Consider the following 20,935-nt stretch of genomic DNA (forward strand, 5'->3'; position numbering starts at 1 on the left):
GTTGGTAAAAAGTAACATACCAGTCTTGATTCTTTGCACTTAGCTTTTTTCCTTTCTCTCCCACAAGTAGTCAGTAACCATGTCCTAGCGTTTTATGTGGTACCTCTTTTTCTATATATATATATATGGAAATAGATACTGTTGAGGGGCACGTCCTATGTGCCAGGTGCTGTGCTAAATACTTTACCTGCACCTCATTTAATTCACACAGTAACCCTGTCAGGTCAACATTATTTCCATTTTGCCAATGAAAAGACACAAGCTTAAAGTAGTGTAAAATCTCTCCTGGTGTCATATGGCTAGTAAAAAGTGGATCTGAGATTTGATTCTAGGACTATTTGACCTCAAGGCTAATGACGATGGTAGTAATATAACAGCTGACTGGTTCGTCTGTGTGTGGCATCTTGTTTCATTAACTGCATGAAACCTTTAAAAGAATGGTATGAAGCAAGCTCTCTCATACTTCAGGATATGAAAGAAGAACAAACTAAACCCAAGCACAGTGATTGAAGGACACAATACGGATTAGAGTGGATAAAAAGAAAATGGAGAATGGAAGAAGAATAGAGGAAATTAATGAAACCAAAGATGATTCTTCAAAGTAAAATCAACAAAATTGATGACCATTAACTAGACTGATTAAGAAAAAAAGAGAGAAGATTAAAATTACTAAAATCAGAAATGAAAATGGAGTCTGAGCATGGTGGGTCATCTTTTAATACTAGCATTTTCAAAGGTCACAATGGGAGGATCTCTTGAGGCCAGGTGTTTGGACCAGCATAGGTAACCTGAGGAGACCCTACATCTACAAAAAAATTTAAAAACCAATTAGGTGGGCATGGTGGCATGCATCTGTAGTCCTAGTATCTTGGGAGGCTGAAGAAGGAGAATTGCTTGAGCCCAGGAGGTTGAGGCTGCAGTAAGCCATAATCACGCCACTGTATTTCAGCCTGGGCTGGCCTACAAAGTGAGAGCCTGTCTCTCTCTCTTAAAAAAATAAAATAAAATAAAATAATAAAGAAAAAGGAAAAAAATGAAGTGATTACTACCAATTCTAATGAAATAATGATTATGAAAGAACTGTAAATAATTGTATGCCAATAAATTGGATAAGCTAGATGAAATAGATAAATTCCTAGAAAAATACAAAAATATGAATAGAACTATAATCAGTAATAAGATTGAATCAGTAAAAGCATTTGATGAAATTCAGTATTTTTTTGTAATAAAAGCATTCTAACTAAGAATGGAAGGAAACCACCTCATCATAAAGGTAATATGGGAAAAACCCAATGCTAACATCATACTCTGTGGAGAAAGACTGAAAGGTTTCCCTGTATGAGCAGGAACAATACAAGGATGCTGCTTTTGACACTTCTATTCAATGCAGTACTGAAAGGTCTTGTCAGAAAAATTAGGCAAGATTTTTAAAAAGACATTCAAATTGGAAGAAAGGAGTAAAATTATTTCTGTTTGCAGATAACTTGAACTTATATGTAGAAAATCCTAAAGATGGAACAAACCTATTAGAATTAATAAATGAATTCAGTAATGTTGCACAATACGATATCAACGTTCAAACATCAGTCGTATTTCAAGACACTAACCATGAACAATCTGAAGGGAAATTAAGAAAAACAGTTTGGGGGGCAGAGCAAGATGGCCAAATAGGAACAGCTCCAGTCTCAAACTCCCAGCGCGAGCGACACAGAAGACAGGTGATTTTGCATTTTCAACTGAGGTACTGGGTTCATCTCACTAGGGAGTGCAGAACAATCGGTGCTGGTCAGCTGCTGCAGACCGTCCAGCAAGAGCTGAAGCAGGGCGAGGCATCGCCTCACCTGGGAAGCGCAAGGGGGAAGGGAATCCCTTTTCCTAGCCAGGGGAACTTAGACACACAACACCTGGAAAATCGGGTAACTCCCACCCCATTACTGCACTTCACCAAGGATCTTAGCAAACGGGAACACCAGCAGATTATATCCCACACCTGGATGGGAGGGTCCCACACCCACGGTGACTCCCTCATTGCTAGCACAGCGGTCTGTGATCTACAGGCAAGGCAGCAGCCAGGCTGGGGGAGGGTCGCCTGCCATTGCTGAGGCTTAAGTAGGTAAACAAAGCCGCTAGGAACCTTGAACTGGGTGGAGCTCACTGCAGCTCAAGGAGTCCTGCCTGTCTCTGTAGAGTCCACCTCTGGGGACAGGGCACATCTAAACAGCAACAACAACAACAAAAAGAAGCAGCTGAAACCTCTGCAGATGCAAATGACTCTGTCTGACAGCTTTGAAGAGAGCAGTGGATCTCCCAACATGGACGTTGAGATCTGAGAAGACAGACTGCCTGCTCAAGTGGGTCCCTAACCCCTGAGTAACCTAACTGGGAGACATCCCCCACTAGGAGCAGGCCTACACCCCACATCTCACATGGTGGAGTACACCCCTGAGAGGAAGCTTCCAAAGCAAGAATCAGACAGGTACACTCGCTGTTCAGAAATATTCTATCTTCTGCAGCCTCTGTTGCTGATACCCAGGCAAACACAGTCTGGAGTGGACCTCAAGAAATCTCCAACAGACCTACAGCTGAGGGTCCAGACTGTTAGAAGGAAAACTAACAAACAGGAAGGACACCCACACCAAAACCCCATCAGTATGTCACCATCATCAAAGACCAGAGGGAGATAAAACCACAAAGATGGGGAAAAAGCAGGGCAGAAAAGCTGGAAATTCAAAAAATAAGAGAACATCTCCACCTGCAAAGGAACGCAGCTCATCGCCAGCACCAGATCAAAGCTGGATGGAGAATGACTTTGACAATATGAGAGAAGAAGGCTCCAGTCCATCAAACTTCTCAGAGCTAAAGGAGGAATTACGTACCCAGTGCAAAGAAACTAAAAATCTTGAAAAAAGAGTGGAAGAATTGATAACTACAATAATTAATGCAGAGAAGGCCATAAACGAACTGACAGAGATGAAAACCATGACACGAGAAATACGTGACAAATGCACAAGCTTCAGTAACCGACTCGATCAACTGGAAGAAAGAGTATCAGTGATTGAGGATCAAATGAATGAAATGAAGCGAGAAGAGAAATCTAAAGAAAAAAGAAGAAAAAGAAATGAACAAAGCCTGCCAGAAGTATGGGATTATGTAAAAAGACCAAATCTATGTTTGATTGGGGTGCCTGAAAGTGAGGGGGAAAATGGAACCAAGTTGGAAAACACTCTTCAGGATATCATCCAGGAGAACTTCCCAAACCTAGTAGGGCAGGCCAACATTCAAATTCAGGAAATGCAGAGAAGGCCACAATGATAATCCTTAAGAAGAGCAACTCCAAGACACATAATTGCCAGATTCACCAAAGTTGAAATGAAGGAAAAAATCGTAAGGGCAGCCAGAGAGAAAGGTCGGGTTACCCACAAAGGGAGGCCCATCAGACTAACAGCAGATCTCTCAGCAGAAACTCTCCAAGCCAGAAGAGAGTAGGGGCAGGGGCCAATATTCAACATTCTTAAAGAAAAGAATTTTCAACCCAGAATTTCATATGCAGCCAAACTAAGTTTCATAAGTGAAGGAGAAATAAAATTCTTTACAGATAAGCAAATGCTTAGAGATTTTGTCACCACCAGGCCTGCCTTACAAGAGACCCTGAAGGAAGCACTAAACATGGAAAGGAATAACCGGTACCAGCCATTGCAAAAACATGCCAAAATGTAAAGACCATCGAGGCTAGGAAGAAACTGCATCAACTAACGAGCAAAATAACCAGTTAATATCATAATGGCAGGATCAAGTTCACACATAACAATCTTAACCTTAAATGTAAATGGACTAAATGCTCCAATTAAAAGACACAGACTGGCAAACTGGATAAAGAGTCAAGACCCATCAGTTTGCTGTATTCAGGAGACCAATCTCACATGCAGACACATACATAGGCTCAAAATAAAGGGATGGAGGAAGATCTACCAAGCAAACAGAGAACAAAAAAAAGCAGGGGTTGCAATACTAGACTCTGATAAAACAGACTTTAAACCATCAAAGATCAAAAGAGACAAGGCCATTACATAATGGTAAAGGGATCAATTCAACAGGAAGAGCTAACTATCCTAAATATATATGCACCCAATACAGGAGCACCCAGATTCATAAAGCAAGTCCTTAGAGACTTACAAAGAGACGTAGATACCCATAAAATAATAATGGGAGACTTCAACACCCCACTGTCAACATTAGACAGATCAACGAGACAGAAAGTTAACAATGATATCCAGGAATTGAACTCATCTCTGCAGCAAGCAGGCCTAATAGACATCTACAGAACTCTCCACCCCAAATCAACAGAATATACATTCTTCTCAGCACCACATCACACTTATTCCAAAATTGAACACATAGTTGGAAGTAAAGCACTCCTCAGCAAATGTACAACAACAGAAATTATAACAAACTATCTCTCAGACCACAGAGCAATCAAACTAGAACTCAGGACTAAGAAACTCAATCAAAACCACTCAACTACATGGAAACTGAACAACCTGCTCCTGAATGACTACTGGGTACATAACGAAATGAAGGCAGAAATAAAGATGTTCTTTGAAACCAATGAGAACAAAGATACAACATACCAGAATCTCTGGGACACACTTAAAGCAGTGTGTAGAGGGAAATTTATAGTATTAAATGCCCACAAGAGAAAGCTGGAAAGATCTAAAATTGACACTCTAACATCACAATTAAAAGAGCTAGAGAAACAAGAGCAAACACATTCGAAAGCTAGCAGAAGGCAAGAAATAACTAAGATCAGAGCAGAACTGAAGGAGACAGAGACACAAAAAACCCTCCAAAAAATCAATGAATCCAGGAGTTGGTTTTTTGAAAAGATCAACAAAATTGACAGACTGCTAGCAAGACTAATAAAGAAGAAAAGAGAGAAGAATCAAATCGATGCAATAAAAAATGATAAAGGGTATATCACCACCGACCTCACAGAAATACAAACTACCATCAGAGAATACTATAAACACCTCTATGCAAATAAACTAGAAAATCTAGAAGAAATGGATAATTTCCTGGACACTTACACTCTCCCAAGACTACAGCAGGAAGAAGCTGAATTCCTGAATAGACCAATAGCAGGCTCTGAAATTGAGGCAATAATTAATAGCCTACCAACCAAAAAAAGTCCAGGACCAGATGGATTCACAGCTGAATTCTACCAGAGGTACAAGGAGGAGCTGGTACCATTCCTTCTGAAACTATTCCAATCAATAGAAAAAGAGGGGATTCTCCCTAACCCATTTTGTGAGGCCACCATCATCCTGATAGCAAAGCCTGGCAGAGACACAACAAAAAAAGAGAATTTTAGACCAATATCCCTGATGAACATCAATGCAAAAATCCTCAGTAAAATACTGGCAAACCAGATCCAGCAGCCCATCAAAATGCTTATCCACCAGGATCAAGTGGGATTCATCCCTAGGATGCAAGGCTTCTTCAACATAAGCAAATCAAAAAATGTAATCCAGCATATGAACAGAACCAAAGACCAAAACCACATGATTATCTCAATACATGCAGAAAAGGCCTTTGACAAAATTCAACAGCCCTTCATGCTAAAAACTCTCAATAAATTCGGTATTGATGGAACATATCTCAAAATAATATGAGCTATTTATGACAAACCCACAGCCAATATCATACTGAATGGGCAAAACTGGAAAATTTCCTTTGAAAAGTGGCACAAGACAGGGATGTCCTCTCTCACCACTCTTACTCAACATAGTGTTGGAAGTTCTGGCTAGGGCAATCAGGCAAGAGAAAGAAATCAAGGGTATTCAGTTAGGAAAAGAAGGAGTCAAATTGTCCCTGTTTGCAGATGACATGATTGTATATTTAGAAAACCCCATGGTCTCAGCCCAAAATCTTCTTAAGCTGATAAGAAACTTCAGGGAAGTCTCAGGATACAAAATTAATGTGCAAAAATCACAAGCATTCTTATACACCAGTTACGGACAAATAGAGAGCCAAATCATGAATGAACTTCCATTCACAATTGCTTCAAAGAGGATAAAATACCTAGGAATCTAACTTACAAGGGATGTAAAGGACCTCTTCAAGGAGAACTACAAACCACTGCTCAGTGAAATCAAAGAGGACACAAACAAATGGAAGAACATACCATGCTCATGGATAGGAAGAATCAATATCGTGAAAATGGCCATACTGCCCAAGGTAATTTATAGATTCAATGCCATCCCCATCAAGCTACCAATGAGTTTCTTCACAGAATTGGAAAAAACTGCTTTAAAGTTCATAAGGAACCAAAAAAGAGCCCGCATCTCCAAGACAATCCTAAGTCAAAAGAACAAAGCTGGAGGTATCACGCTACCTGACTTCAAACTATACTAAAAGGCTACAGTAACCAAAACAGCATGGTACTGGTACCAAAACAGAGATATAGACCAATGGAACAGAACAGAGTCCTCAGAAATAATACCACACATCAGCCATGTGATCTTTGTCAAACCTCAGAGAAACAAGAAATGGGGAAAGGATTCCCTATTTAATAAGTGGTGCTGGGAAAATTGGCTAGCTATAAGTAGAAAGCTGAATCTGGATCCTTTCTTTACTCCTTATACAAAAATTAATTCAAGATGGATTAGAGACTTAAATGTTAGACCTAATACCATAAAAATCCTAGAAGAAAACCTAGGTAATACCATTCAAGACATAGGCATGGGCAAGGACTTCATGTCTAAAACACCAAAAGCAGAGGCAACAAAAGCCAAAATTGACAAATAGATCTAATTAAACTAAAGAGCTTCCGCACAGTAAAAGAAACTACCATCAGAGTGAACAGGCAACCTACAGAATGGGAGAAAATTTTTGCAATCTACTCATCTGACAAAGGACTAATATCCAGAACCTACAAAGAACTCAAACAAATTTACAAGAAAAAAACAAACAGCCCCGTCAAAAAGTGGACAAAGGATATGAACAGACATTTCTCAAAAGAAGACATGCATACAGCCAACACATGCATGAAAAAGTGCTCATCATCACTGGCCATCAGAGAAATGCAAATCAAAACCACAATGAGATACCATCTCACTCCCGTTAGAATGGTGATCATTAAAAAGTCAGGAAACAACAGGTGCTGGAGAGGATGTGGAGAAATAGGAACACTTTTACACTGTTGGTGGGATTGTAAACTAGTTCAACCATTATGGAAAACAGTATGGCGATTCCTCAAGGATCTAGAACTAGAAGTACCATATGACCCAGCCATCCGACTACTGGGTATATACCCAAAGGATTATAAATCATGCTGCTCTAAAGACACATGCACTCATATGTTTATTGTGGCACTATTCACAATAGCAAAGATTTGGAATCAACCCAAATGTCCATCAGCGATAGACTGGATTAAGAAAATGTGCCACATATACACTATGGAATACTATGCAGCCATAAAAATGGATGAGTTTGTGTCCTTTGTAGGGACATGGATGCAGCTGGAAACCATCATTCTCAGCAAAGTATCACAAGAACAGAAAACCAAACACCGCATGTTCTCACTCATAGGTGGGAACCGAACAATGAGATCACTTGGACTCGGGAAGGGGAACATCACACACTGGAGCCTATCATGGGCAGGGGGGAGGGGGGAGGGATTGCACTGGGAGTTATACCTGATGTAAATGACGAGTCAATGGGTGCTGACGAGTTAATGGGTGCAGCACAGCAACATGACACAAGTATACATATGTAACAAACCTGCACGTTATGCACATGTACCCTAGAACTTAAAGTACAATAACAATAAAAAAAAGAAAACAATTTAATTTGTATTAATATCAAAAAGAATAAAATATTTAGGAATAAGTTTAACCAAAGAGGTGAAATGATTATACCTGAAATCCATAAAATATTGCTTAATGATGACATCAATAAAGTGAAAGACATTTTGGTTTCATGGATTAGAAGACTCACTATTGTTGGGAGGACAATGTTACCCAAAGTGAGCTGCAGATTCAATACAACTCCTTCAGAATCTCAGTGACTTTTTAATAGTAAAAGAAAAATCCGTCCTAAAATTTATATTAAATCTCATGACTTTAAATAGACAAACAACTTTGAAGAGGGAGAATGAGGTTGAAAGACTCACAACTCCTGATGTCAGCATTTACTACAAAGCCCCAGTAACCAACACAGTGTGGTACTGGCATAAAGGAGAACATAGAAATTAATGAGATAGAACAGGGGGCCCAGAAAGAAATACTTACACATATGGCCAAATGATTTTCATCGACTGTGCCAAGATCGTTCAATGGGGAAAGGACAGTGTTCTCACCAAATGATATTGGGAAAGCTGGATATCCCAGGGCAAGAATGAGTGGAACCTTTACCTAACACCATATACAAAAATTAACCCACAATAGATCAAAGATCTAAATGTAAGAGCAAAATCTATACAACTCTTAGAAGAAAACATAGGAGAAAAGCTTCATGGTATAGGATTTCACAATGATTTATTGGTTATAGGAACAAAAGCATAGGCAACGAATAAAATGGATAAATTGGACTTAATAAAAATCAAAACCTTTTATATATTGAAGAACATTATCAAGAAAGTAAAAAGGCAACCTATGAAATGGGAAAATTATTGCAAATTATGAGTGTGAAAAGAAATTAATTTCCAGAATACATGAAAAACTACAAGTGAACAACAGCAAACATCCAGAAACCCAATTAAAACATGAACAAACGATTAAAATAGAGTTTTCTCCGAAGAAGATATGCAAATATCCAATAAGCCCATGCAGAGTTCCTCAGCGTCATGAAAACATAGAGATATGCAAATCAAAACCACAATGTGACACCACCTCACACACTTTAGGATGGCTTTGGTAAACAACGACAGCAACACAAAACAACAAGTGTTTTCAAATAGATGGAAAAGTTGGAGCTCTAGTGTATTGCTGATGGGAATGGGAAATGTTATAGCCACTGTAAAAAGTGGTGTGGCTGTTTCTCAAAAAATTAAACAATAAATTACCATTCGACCCAGCAATTCCACTTCTGGACATACTGCCTATAGAATGGAAGGAAATTTGAACAAATATTTGCACATTGATGTTCAGAGAAGCATTACTCACAATAGCCAAAAAATGGAAACAACAGAAAAGTCCATTGAAGGATAAGTGGGTAGGCAAATGAGGTATATCTATACATCGAAATGTTATTCAACCTTAACAAGGAATAAAATTCCAATACATCGTGCAAAGTGGATGAACCTTGAAGACATCATGCTAACTGAAATAAGCCAGACACGAAAGGATAATTATTCTATAATTCCATTTATAAAAGATAGAATAGCCAGTTACATAGAGACAGAAAGTAGAATGGTATGTGCTAAGGGTTAGGGGGAGAAGAAGTGAGAGTTACTGTTTATAGGGTACAGAGGTTTAATATGGCAAAAGGAAAAAGTTCTGGAAATGGATAGTGTGATGGTTACACAACACTAAATTGCACACGTAGAAACAGTTAATGATAAGTCTTATATTAGATATATATAAAGTGTCCTGGTAGTCTTACATTCTATAAATACACACTTTTTTCATTGCCCCTTTCCTGCCATGCAGAGCCCCAGAGGTGAATCTCCCTATTTATTCAAGTGTGCATCACTCACTGTCCTCTGTGCTGTGTCCCACATGCAGTGCCCACAGCCTCATACAGCCGGTGACTTCAGAGCCAGGACACAACTCAAGAGTTCTCCCCGAGGCTCCCTCTCTTCTTATTTCCCTGCAGCCTAGGCTTCACTTCAACTGGCAGCTCGATTTAGCCGAATTCAGGACAGGCCACCAGGGATCTTTCTCCACACATGCTGGTCTCACCCCAGGTGGAGTCAGGCAGGGCCAGTCACCAGAGAAGCCTGGAGCAGAGCAGGGAGCAGTCTGAGCTGCTCCTCCCTCATCCAAGGGGCTTCCTCCTCTCATTTAGGGGAAAAATGTGAGCTTGTTTCAAAGCCTCAGATGTTCCTTGTAGCTCATGGAGTAGGTAAAAGGAAACAAAGACGTGGCAGAAAGGGATGTGTTGGTGACAGCGAGAAGCAACGTGACCTTGAGGACTCTCCTTCTTGTCCCTCTGTGAAGCCTCTTCCAACACAGGGCTCAGGGCTGAAAAAGCCCCCTCCCCACCCTTGTCAGACTGGACACAAAGTCAGCCATGAGAAAACAGGAAAACAGGGAGAAGAGAGTCTGTAGAGACAATTTAGGAGGGTTCAAAAGGAGAATTTAGGATTTGCTTCTGCCCATGGAACACAGACTGGGAATAAAAATGTTTTCCTGACTCTTCTCTGAAAGCCAGATAGACTCCACCTAAAACCCTATTGCCAGTGATGCAGGGATCCACTTACCAGAGACTCTGATCGTCTTGAATGTGGAAAGTTCGCTGCCAGTGGCTGAGTTACGAACAGAGCAACGATAGAGCCCGCTATGCTTTGTAGTAATTTGGGGGATATAGATCCTTGGTCCTGTTTGCAGAAACCTCCCATTTATTGTCCAAGTATACTCTGCCGGTGGATTAGAGTCCGTGAGGCAGTACAAGTAGAGGTTTTGTCCTAAACGGTAGTCGGTCCATGAAGGGAAAATGCTGGGGATGTCTGGACCATCTGGAGTAAAGAGAATAAAGCCACAGGTGATGTTGTCCAAGGGAAGGGGATGCTCCTGGTCTCCTAAATTGACACAATGTCCCCCTGAGCCAAGACACACCCTCAAGTCCCAGCCAAACCCGTTCTGTGTTCACTGAGCCAAGGCCTGAGGTATTCACCTGTTTCTCCCATCACAGGCTGTAGACCCCAAGTCTCCCATGACAAGAGCATCCCCTCCCCTTATATTCTTGGTTAAGGCTGTGCCTACCCAGGTTTTCCAGGGCAGGGAGTCATGTCCCACTCGGGTGTCCAGAAATAAAATGTCTGTAAGTGGACCTGAGACAGACTGAGATGTCTGGTCTCTGGTAGTTTGGATTTAAGCTGGTGGCCTGGCCCACAGAGGAAACAAAGATACAGAGGACATCCAGGGTGACTGGTCACTGCAGATGCTACCAACTCGGTCCCATATTTCACATTCATAGGTTCCTGTGTCATTTCTTGTGACATTGGGTAGAATGAGGATCTTGTTTTTACCGGGTTGCTTTAGCCTGGGACTGACCGGGAGGCTCTGACCATTTACCCACCACATGTAGGTGTAGCCCTGAGTCTTAGGTTCACAAGTTAAGGCTACAGCGTTCTTATTCTCCATGGGGTTGATGTTGCTGGTGATGTAGGACTTGCGCAGCTCTGCTTTGTGGACAGCAGAGAGAAGATTGTCCTGTGTGGCACCTTTGATTCCTCCACAGGTATCCTTCAATCAGAGTTGGCATCTCCCACCGGTCAGCCCTCCTGAGTCCTTGAAAGTCAACAGCTGGTGCATGTGTCATTAGACAGATGCATGATGATCTAAGGGCTCAAAGACTGTGAGGCCACCTGCTCTGTCTTAGGGAAGCACAGACATTCTCAAGTGTGAAATGAGAAGCAGTGTTGGGTCATGGACAGACACATCAGTGGGAGTCCCAGGCCCAGGTACCCCTCCCAGTCCCTCTCTAATCAGCTGACTGGCTCGCTCACCTTGGGTTCCTTACCTGGAATGTGCAACTGCTGGGCCCCTTCCAAATTCCATCCTACTTTCCCCCCAAGATGTGATTTCTCTGCAGTTTCCGTTTCCAAGGATATTCTAGAGATGAGTAATAATGGGACTTCCCATTGTCCTGAAACCCTGAAGATACTGAGCAGCCTGGCCTGGGACTGGATGTTTCAGCAGAAATAAGACAGGGGAGACCAGAGTCAAGCCTGGAGGTCAGTTCAGTCATCAGGCCGTGGAGGCACAAGGTGGGGCAGTTTTCTGCAGGTGTTCCATATGACTTACCCCTGTATGTTTTAGTGATCTGGGGGATAAAGAACACTTGTGCTGATTGCTGAAACATCCCATCAATCAGCCAAGAATGCTCTGCCAGTGGGTGAGAGTCTGTGAGGCAGGAGAGCTTGGGGACTTCCCCTGTGTCCTAATAGGTGTATGAAGAAGAAATGGTGGGAGCATCCAGGCCATCTGGAGCAAAGAGAATAAAGTCACAGGTGATGTTGTCAGAGGGAAGGGAAAATCCTGGTCTATGGAAGGGCCACAGTGACCCTGTGAGCTAAGTCACAACACTGAAGTCCCAGTCAAATCCCTGCTGTGTTCACTGATCTGGAGCCTGAGACATTCACCTTTTTTTCCCATCATAAGCTGTGGACCCTGAGTCTCCTGTGACAGGAGCAGCCTCTTCTCCCATTGGTGATCAAGCCAAAGCCTACTCTTAGTAGACATGGTCAGCTTTGATATCCAGGGGTAAAAGTCTCTGTACTTGCACCTGAGAGGGACTGGGAGGCCTGGCCTCTGGCCATGTATATTTGGGATGGCAGCCTGACACACAGAGGAACAGAAAATACTCACAGAGGAGATTCAGGGTGACTGGGTCACTGCGGCTGGAACTCACTGGGTTCTTCATTTCACATTCATAGGGTCCTGCAGTATCCTTTGTGACACCAAATAGAACGAGGGTCCTGTTGTTTTCAGACAGCTGCAACTTGTGACTGATAGGGAGGCTCTGACCATTTATCCACCACAGGTAGCTTACATCCCGAGTGTGAGGATCACAGGATAAGATGACAGTCTCCGTGGCCTCCCTGGGGTTTAAGTTGCTGCTGGAGATGTAGGGCTTGGGAGTCTCCACTATGCAGATAACAGAGAGAAGATTGCCCTGTGTGGCACCTTTGATTCCTCCAAAGACATTTTTCAATCAGAGATGGCATTTCCCACCTCTCAAACCAACCAAGTCCCTAAAGGTCCATGGCAGGTGTGTGTGTTACAAGACAGATGCATGGCAATCTGAGGGCTCAGAGATTGTGAGGCTGCCTGTTTTATGTGGGAGAAGCACAGACTTTCTCAAGTGTGAATTGAGCAGCAGCATTGGGTCATGGAAAGACACAGGACCAGCAGTCACAGCCCCTGGTGCCTCTCTGAATCCTTACCTCTCCAACTGCCTGCCTGGCCCACCTGTGGTCCTCACCTGGAGCATGCAGTGCTGGAATCTTCTTAGTTTCAGTCTTACTCTGTCCCCCAAGGTATGCTTTCTCTGCAGCTTCCCTTTCAAGGACATCCTAGAGATGGATGATGGAAATTCCCACTGTCCTTAAACCCTTTGGGTACTGGGAAGCCTGGCCTGGGACTGGGTACTTCAGCAGAAATAACACAGGGGAGACCAGAGTCAAGCCTGGAGGTCAGTTCAGTCATCAAGCAGTGGAGCCACAAGGTGGGGCAGTTTTCCCAGCTGTCTCATAGTGACTGACTTGAGCCAGTGACCTCTAAAGATAGAGTCCAAGGAATGACCTACAAAGAGTGAAGGGGACAGGCAAGAGTTCATGCAGATAAAGTGTTCCTTATGCAGACAACCTAAAACCAAGTGTTTTGGATTTCTAACTTTATTTTTTTTTTTTGGAATATTTGCAGTAGATGTACTGGGTCAGCATCCCACATCTGAAAAATTTTAAATCCAAAATGCTCCAGTGAGCACTTCTTTTTAGCATCACATCAGTGGTCAGAAGTGTTGGATTTTGGAGCATTTCAGATTTTGAATTTCCAGATTTGGGATGCTTAATTTGTAATACTGTAATTTTCCTAAAAAAGTTCTCTGGAGTTTAGACCTCATGTTATGTTCTGACTCTAGTAACAAAAAAAATAAAAACAAAAACAAAAAAACTTTTGGAGGAAACATTAAAATGTTGTCATAAGTGGAAATTTTTACTGATGGTCCAAACATCTAAGATCAATTGCTGGTAGTAATATTTCTCTTGATACCCAATTAAGGTTTAGGTGTGGGGTGAATTCCAGCAGGATCACATTATGCTCAAAGAAAGATACCAACCGTGATTTGAAATTAGCAAGTACTTAAGTAGAGAGAGTCCCGTTAAAAGGACAGAACTGGTCAGTGTGTCAATTACATAAAGGGAGGAATTACGCCGATTAAAAGAAGTGATGTGTGTTATGGTAGTAAATATAGAAGGAACTCCCTGTTTCTAATTTCTGTGCAGAGTTAGGAAAAATGGGGAGGAGCCCAGAACAGGTATGTGAAATGCTTTCTTCATTTTCTCTTAACCTCAGGAAATACAACTCGAGTTTCAGTTTGTGTGAATTAGGAAGAGTCTAAGTGAGACGCCAATGGCTCATGTGTCGCCCACAAGAAGAACCCCACCTTATGAAAATGGTATCATCATGAGGAAACAGTTGTATGTGGCACAGGCACTAAAACCACTAGATAGCACCCACATGGCCACCTGCAACAGGTCCCCGAAACCACCAGTATTCCCATTACGTGTATGTTACAGCCTTGGTAGTTGTCCCGCAACTACAAAGTTTAAAAATTGCTATTGTCAATACAAAATGTTGAATATGAAGTAGAATATGTTGTTCCACTTTTTTCCCCCAACTCTTTTTGAACTTTCCTGTTTCACTTTTCGAAGTTTCTATTGACACATCCTCAAGCTAGGGATTCTTTCCTCAGCTGTGTGGAGTCTACCAGTAAGCATCGAAAGCATTCTTCATTTCTCTAACAGCACTTTTTGTTTTTTGTTTTTCTGAGACGGAGTCTCACTCTGCTACCCAGGTTGCAGTGCACTGGCATGATCTTGGCTCACTGCAAGCTCCGCCTCCCTGGTTCACGCCATTCTTCTGCCTCAGCCTCCAGAGGAGCTGGGACTATAGGCACCCGACACCACGCCTGGCTAATTTCTTTGTATTTTTAGTAGAGACGGGGTTTCACCCTGTTAGCCAGGATGGTCTCGATCTCCTGACCTTGTGATCCGCTCACCTCAGACTCCCAAAGTGGTGGGATTACAGGCGTGAGCCACTGTGCCTGGCCATCTCTGAGGGATTTTAACGAGTTGTTGACTTTAGAGATTGTTCAGCTTTTTACTTACTGTTAGAACCAAGTAACAAATATCAAGCTTCTTTTTTTTTTTTTTTTTTTTTTTTTTGAGACAGAGTCTCGATCTGTCGCCCAGGCTGGAGTGCAGTGGCCAGATCTCAGCTGACTGCAAGCTCTGCCTCCCGGGTTTACGTCATTCTCCTGCCTCAGCCTCCCGAGTAGCTGGAACTACAGGCGCCCGCCACCTCGCCCGGCTAGTTTTTTGTATTTTTTAGTAGAGACGGGGTTTCACTGTGTTAGCCAGGATGGTCTCCATCTCCTGACCTAGTCATCCGCCCGTCTCGGCCTCCCAAAGTGCTGGGATTACAGGCTTGAGCCACCGCACCCGGCCTCAAGCTTCTTTATGCCTGACGGGAAACCAGAAGTCTCTAGGAAGTGACTGGGAATGTGAGCTCCACAGTAGGTTGAGGATGGAGTCACGAGTGAAATGGGTGAAATCAGCCCATGGGCTTTGGAGACTGCAGGCCTGTCCAGCCTCTGACATCTTGGTGAGTCAGTGCAAAGATTACAACAGTGACAGCGAACTAGCATGGCTGACTCCATCTGGCATCTAGTTTCAGGCTGGCTGTCCTCACTCATTCCTGGACATAGGCCAGGCTAACCATGGGTGGAATGTAGTTTATGGATTAACTTTGAAGAAATAATAATAGTTTCATATACCCAAAGGATTATAAATTATGCTGCTATAAAGTCACATGCACACGTATGTTTATTGCAGCACTATTCACAATAGCAAAGACTTGGAATCAACCCAAATGTCCATCAGTGACAGATTGGATTAAGAAAATGTGGCACATATACACCATGGAATACTATGCAGCCATCAAAAAGGATGAGTTTGTGTCCTTTGTAGGGACATGGATGCAGCTGGAAACCATCATTCTTAGCAAACTATCACAAGAACAGAAAACCAAACACCGCATGTTCTCACTCATAGGTGGGAACTGAACAATGAGATCACTTGGACTCAGGAAGGGGAACATCACACACCGGGGCCTATCATGGGGAGGGGGGAGGGGAGAGGGATTGCATTGGGAGTTATACCTGATGTAAATGACGAGTTGATGGGTGCAGCACAGCACACCAACATGGCACAAGTATACATATGTAACAAACCTGCACGTTATGCACATGTACCCTACAACTTAAAGTATAATAATAATAAATAAATTTTTAAAAAAAGAAAAAAAAAGAAAAAAAAACATAAAACTAATTCCCTTATTTTGCCCAGGGATTGCCTTTGCAAAACTGGTGAAAGACCATGAGACTAAGATTATAGGAGGGAACTGAATTCTGCTAAAATGGAGGCACAGTTTCTATAATCCCTTACTGCTCAAATGTCATTTGGCCAGAGTGTACAAAATTTGTAACTAATTGCTCCTATAGATAACATCACTATTGTAGAACCTGAGATTGGTCTTTTGAGATGTTTCTCATTTCTTGCATTCTGGTAACCCACTGACCTCATCCATACCCGTGACTAATGGCTCAGCCAGTCACGTGGTCCCCACCTAGAGTCAGATTCAAGCACAAACAGATCATTTCCCGCCGCCCGCATGATTCCATCCTCAAACAATCAGCAGTACCCATTTTTTACTCCTGTGCCCCTGAAACTATCCTTGAAAATCTTTAACCCCTGATCCACTAAGAAGGCTGATTTGAGTAATAATAAACCTCCATACTCCTGTTTGGCAGACTTGGACTCATTAAAATCTTTCTTTACTGCAAATCACCATCGGGATAAATTGGTTCTGTTTGTGCAGGAGGCCAGAAGAACTTGTCTGGGAATTATAAGAGTGGATGGAGGAGCTGCCTATCCCTGTCCCATGGTCTTGTCCACAGATCAGCCTCACAAAGGAAAGAGCCCTGGGTGGGGATACAGTGGAAGCTCATTCTCTTAGTGACCTGGGGACATTGGCTTGAGATGAAGCCTGGCAGGAGTGGCAACTCCAGGTGATTTCTGTGCCTTTCCCATTTCCTGGGAGGTGGGCCAGGCCACAGTGCTAGCAGGAAGGGAACAGAACAGTCAGCCTAGTTAGAGAGAGTGTCTGGGGAAGGGCTAGGGGTGGAGGAAGAAGCTGTGCAGGGCAGGGCTTGCCAGGTAGAATGAAGTGGGAGGAAGATGAGGGACACAGAGAAGCAGAGAGAGGCAGAGACAGCCTGGCAGTGAACAGTGGGGGCTACAGTGACTTCAGAGACCCCAGGGACTAGGTGCCCCCATTTCCACAATCCAGGACCAGGGAGCCCTGATAACCCTCCAGTGACCAAAGAGCTTCAGAGTTATACATGAGGTGGGGTGGCTTTAGGGGCAAGAGGTAGTGGGGGGGATGAAACATGGGTGTCAGCCTCTGAAGGAAAAGGGACAGGTGTGGCTAGAACTTCCTAGGATTCTGCATCCAAGATACAGTCTAAAGAGGTTATGGATCATTCATTTCTTCATTCAATTCCTTCATTTGTTATGTGAGAGCACCTGAGCGTGTGTCTCTCACTGGGCCAGTGCTGGTGCGGGGTGTGTGTGTGGGGAACGGGAACAAGGTCCTCTCTTTTATCCTGTTATGACAGTGACATGGACACTTTGGGAAACAGGATTTCAGGTTCAGTGATACGGGTTACGATCTGAGGGGGAGGCCTGGACATTTTTTGCACTGACTCTGACAGTTGAGGTAGGTGATTTAGTTCTGGAGAACAGACTAATCAGCTGACCATTTGCTCTCACTCCTCTGAGGCTTGGATGCCGAAGATGAGAGGATTTGAGCAAATAAATGACTATGGGGTCCTTGGAATCCAATAGGCCCTCACTTCTGGTGGAGGAGAGGATGGGCCCGTGGCTGCAGACAGACCTCATGTGACCCTGATCTGCCTTTTGTGTTTGTGTGACTCTGGTTCAGTGACTGTGCCTTCCTGTGCCTCAGTTTTCTCTCAGTCAAATAAGCTAAATGGCCAATGGACTGTGGCTTTTCATGCTATCTGTGAATAAATTATAAATTCTTCACAGTCACCTGACTTAATGCTTGGCACAGTGGAGGTGTTCACACAAACAGCATTTATTGTTATTCACTTCCATGAGAGAGCACCTTTAGGTCAGATCCCTGTGGACAAGCTGCTGCCAGGTACATTTTCTCTCTTCTGTTTCTGCTTCTGGGGATATTAGAGTTTCTATGGAGTGTCCTAAGCCTCACAAGGCAGTTGGCTGATGGTCTACAAAGCTTGTCTTTCTGTCCTCTCCACTCTGAGTGTCAGGTGAAGAAAGTTCTGTCCTTGCCCAGATGATGCTCTGAGGGCTGAGCCCTGGCAGTGAGCAGCTCCAGGAGACACAGTCCTCAGACAGCTGGTAAATCCTTGGCCCCAGTAAGCCCTGCCACAACCCAGCCATGGCACAGGCTCCTCAGCTTTATCTGGAGTAAGGATTTAGGGACAGTGGTCTGGGGTTGAGGCTTCTAGGGCTGAGCTTCTCTGAGAGTATCTCAGGGGGCCTCTTAGGCAAAGCCCTACTCAGTTCTCCAGGGTCTTTCTCAGGGTCAAGTTTATGAAGAGGACATGAGGTGCTTGGCTGAGACTGATCTCCTCCTGCTGAGAAACCCTCCCCCCATCAGACTGTCCTTCCTGTGCAGCAAGTGTCTGCAGGGTCTGGAGGCAGGAAAGGAATTCTGATCTGTTGAGGTTTGTCTCCTCTGTGTGTGTCCTGCACTAAATGCCAAAACCCCAACATGGGACATAATGCAGAGAGGGACACAGGCACAGTCCAGGCCTGACCATCCTGTGTGTGCAAAGTAGAAGTGACCCCCGCCCCCCAACACCCAGGGATCATGTGGAATCACTCACCGTATAAGGTGAAATGTCCAGTTACTCCTTTAATCTTATCACCTCGCTTTATAATTTCTATGGTGTAGGATCCTGTGTCATTCTGGGTGACATTCTGGATCAGCAGGGATGCATTGGAATATACTGTTTCTCGTCCACTGTATGCAGGCCCAAATATAATTGTTTCAGTGTCTATTGTATACGCTGTAATGAATTGGTGGAAGTCCATTATTTGCCCTTTGAACCAGACGTAGCCAGTAAGATTCTCAGGCAAATTCTGGACAAGTAGAAGAACATCCTTCCCCTCGGAAACTTTGGCTGGCTGGGCTTCAATCGTGACTTGGGCAGTGGTGGGCGGGTTCCAGAAGATGAAAAGTAATACTAGGAGGTGGAGAGAGCATCAGTCAATATTGAGACCTATGTATTGGGGTGAAAAGATGGAGCCCTGGGTCCTGAGAAGAGTTCTTCAATCATCAGCCTTGAAGACACACACACACACAGGCCCCTTTTGTGTGTGTGTGATTGTGTGTTTGTGTCTTACTGTCCTACTGAGTCAAGGCCAGTGGCATGACCCTCATTCCTTCAACGCTTCTGACCTCGGCATTTTTCTGTTTGGAATCCTCTTCCCCAGAGGTCTGCACGGCTCCCTCCACACTGCCCTCAGGTCCTGCTCACATCAGGGCGTCCTTAGATCTTTCCTGACACCTCCTTCAGAGACCCTGGGTCTTCCCTTTCTGACCTTTCCCTGCTCTGCTCCCTCCGGAGCTCTTGTCAACACCTGACCTCACATTCTAGATCGTTTGCATGTCTGTCTTCCTGCCCATGAGAGCATGAGTTCCATGAGGACAGGGACGTTAGTGATCTTGGTTGCACCCCAGTGCCTCAGGGCTGTAGACTCCTGTACATGTGAGAGTTCCCAGGGTCCTCCATGCCCGGGGTGTTTTTGTTTTTGTTTTTGTTTTTTTTCTTCCCCCAATTGTTGAGGTTTTTGGCTGAGGACAATGTTTCATACCCTGCTTATATTTTCATTTGAAGTGTAATCTGATAATAGTTATTATTATCATTTTTCAAAATGTGATGACCAGTGATGATCAACTAGCAAAACAGAACACTTGAGATTTTCCTACCTCTTACCAATTCCTGTTCAATGTGATTTTCCTGTTCTAACCCCTGTCTCTCTCTGGTATATTTTCCCCTATCCAGGCTCCAACAGAGCCTTCTTTCCTTTTTTTTTTTTTTTTTTTTTTTTTTTTTTTTTTTTGAGACAGAGTATCGTACTGTCGCCCCGGCTGGCATGCAATGGCGCGATCTCGGCTCACTGCGATCTCTGCCTCCCAGGTTCATGAAATTCTCCCGCCTCAAACTCCCGAGTAGCTAGGATTACAGGAGCACACCACCACACCTGCTAATTTCTTGTATTTTTAGTAGAGACTGGGCTTCACTGTGTTGAGCAGACTGCTCTTGAACTCCTGACCTCAAGATTCGCCCACCTCAGCCTTCCAAAGTGCTGGCTTGTTTTATTTTTTGGAACCGCATCCTCTCCAGGAAAATCCATCCAATCATTCTGCTTCCTCCTCCTGTCCTCTCCCAGGAAGTTCCCTCCTCACCTGTGAGCAGGAGCTCCTTCCAGGTAATGTGCAGTGTGCAGCGAGGGGCTGAGAGGGGCCCCATGGCTTGTGCCACCTGCGTTTTCTCCTCTGTAGAGATGAGCCTGGGATCCAGAAACTTTCTGAGCACAGCTGTCAGCTGCGCTGTCCTTCCTCCTTCTGTGCTGAGTCTCTTCCTGGGGCAGGAGCACTTCTCAGGCTCATGGGTGGGGTCTGTGTCCAGAGCATCTCTCTATCCCCTCCCCTCTCAGCCCTGCCTCCTTGTCCCTCCTTCTCTTTTTCTTTTTGTCTGTGTGTCAGGTCCCTGGGAATTGTGGAGGCCTCTGTCTTTTTCAGCCGTGAGTCTGTCACCAAACCTCAACACACACTATGTGCAGAAACACACACACACACACAAAAGAGACACGCACAGACACACACAGTCACACACATACCCTGTAGGTTGGGCAAGCACATTCCTGGGCCTT

The 20,935-nt window shown here is 43.7% G+C and overlaps 1 pseudogene; it reads right to left on the reverse strand.

The window, feature by feature from the left end:
- Window positions 1-223: 223 nt before the first annotated feature.
- On the reverse strand, window positions 224-20,532 carry LOC114675769 (pregnancy-specific beta-1-glycoprotein 7-like; annotated as a pseudogene).
- Window positions 20,533-20,935: the final 403 nt, after the last annotated feature.

Source organism: Macaca mulatta, chromosome 19 (assembly GCF_049350105.2).
Source record: "Macaca mulatta isolate MMU2019108-1 chromosome 19, T2T-MMU8v2.0, whole genome shotgun sequence".
Classification (NCBI taxonomy): Eukaryota; Metazoa; Chordata; class Mammalia; order Primates; family Cercopithecidae; genus Macaca; species Macaca mulatta.